The following is a 2411-nucleotide window of genomic DNA, read 5'->3' as shown; positions in this document are numbered from 1 at the left end:
TATATGTATGTATATGTATGTATATATATATATATATATATATATTTATATACTCTATAGGCGATAGTGTTAACTACCTAGAACATAAAATATTCATAAAATCTCGTCATCCATGAGAACGTGTGCCTGGGATACATTCCTATCACACACGCCTGTACACTCTCAAACGAGTCTCTGATAACCAAGCCAAATCTATCAACAGTGTGATCACCTACAACTCGATCTGTATTGTCGGTTGTAAACATATTATACCACGCGCTAAAACCCTAAACCCTGAGCATATTACGCGAACGTCACTATAAACGCCATGAATCCCCACCTTGAAAACATAGAACAATGTGGGAGACTCACCTTTACATTTGTATTCATGAGATTTATATTCATGAGATCATATCCAAATGCGTGCATATCCACCCACCCTTACCTATGACCCCACCAGATCATAGCCCCATGCGTGCGTATTGACCCTTGCCTACGTATCTCTACAGACGGATGGGTCGTTGTGGACCAACTGCGACTGGCCTGTTACGGCGAGTTCGCCACACGCCGCACTTACTCCGAGTGAACACAAATCCACTCAGAAGCACGTTCTGTTCACCATTGGCATGCGCATGGACCCCAACAACGCGTACAGGTAACGCGTTGTGTCTGATGATCAACGTACACGCTTGTTAGTGTGATGGTGTTGTGTCTGGTGACCTACGTACACGCTTGTTGGTGTGTGGTGTGTGACAGGCTGCTTGGTCCCTGGGGGTTTACTACATTGTGTGAGCACAAGTCCATTTAGAAGCACAAGTTCACTTTGAAGCACATGCACTTCACCATAGGGACGTGCGTTTCTCCCAACAACTTGTGCAGGTGAGTGCATGCACCTTTCAAGCAGGCGTATACGTGCATCGATGCACACAATGTTAGTGAGTGTATGATACAGCAATTGTATGTGTGTTCATATCAGTACCCCTGAGATTGGTGATAGCCTCGAGTCACACTATAGACGACGACATGCAAGGGCTAATGAACTCCCTGGTCAACTCCAAGCCAGTTCACTATGAAATATGTGTCTTGTATATCTTGCACATCGGCACAGTAGTATAGCCATGTATACGTACAGCAATATATATATATTTATATGTATGTATGTATGTATGTATGTATGTATGTATGTATGTATGAATGAATGTATGAATATATATACATATATGTATATGTATATGTATATATATATTAATATAATATGTATATATATATATATATACATATATATAAATATATATATATATAACTAAATATCCTTCCTCGCTCGTCGCAGAGCCATTGAGAAAGGTCCAGGCCCTTCCGATGCCTCGGGCGCGCAGGCGTTCCGTGCCTTCTGGGGTGAAGAAAGTACCGAACTTCGTCTGTTCAAAGACGGTGCCATGCACGAAACGGTCCAATTCAGTCCCACAGGCACCTTACAGGGCACCCAGGCCCATATGCCGTACACCGTGTGCAAGCACGTGCTCACCCGATTCGGTATCGGTGGCCACGTGGTCGACGGCGATGACGTCATCGCCGTGGGGCCGCAGGCGGACCTGTTGCTTAGCAACCAGCTGATGACGTCGGGAGTGGACGCCGAGGAGACGGAGGTCAACGCGAAGTCGCATCTGCTGCACACGTACGAGAGTCTGTCCAAACAGCTCAGGGCACTACGGGACTTACCGTTGCGCGTGCGCGAGTGTGTGGCCGTGGCACCGGCCCTGAGGTGCACGAGTGTGTGTGTGCCCCGACCGCTGAACAAGGCGGATTCGAGTAAAGGTGGGTGTGGCTGTACATGGGCATGGCTATAGCCAGTAACCGTGAGTGTACTTTCTTAAGAATGTGTATATATACATATATACTACACTTTAGGTCGTGTATGGGATTGGTTTGTGTTTGTGTTTCGGTTTGGGGTTTTTTTGTGTATGAAGTATAGCGAGTGTATGGTGTGTGCCTACCTTTAGAGCTACCAGTGTCACTCTTTCACTTTCTATACAGATGAGTATTCACTTTGTATTCCCCATGTACGTCTTGCGCGTCAGATCTCGTAGTGATGTAGGACCCCTCTATCCCAGCCTACTCGCTCGAAACGTTTTCGTGATACAAACCTATGAAAGCGTTCGCATATGCCAGGACAGCTATCAGGAGGTGCAGTACGCCCACGTGGCTCACTGGCACTGGGTTGGTAGACCTTTACTTATAAAAAAATAACCCAATGTCTAAACCGGGGAGGGTAGAGAGAGCGTGTGCAGTTGTCCTTTGTACATAGTTGTCAGTCTCCATGGTCACACCTACCCACGCCAACCAACCAACCACACATACACGCATGTGCGTCACCCACTCACAACAACCAACCACACATACACGCATGTGCGTCACCCACCCACAATAACCAA

This window comes from Sphaeroforma arctica (genome assembly GCF_001186125.1).
Source record: "Sphaeroforma arctica JP610 unplaced genomic scaffold supercont1.845, whole genome shotgun sequence".
In the NCBI taxonomy this organism is placed as follows: domain Eukaryota; class Ichthyosporea; order Ichthyophonida; genus Sphaeroforma; species Sphaeroforma arctica.
This window is presented reverse-complemented; position numbering follows the sequence as displayed.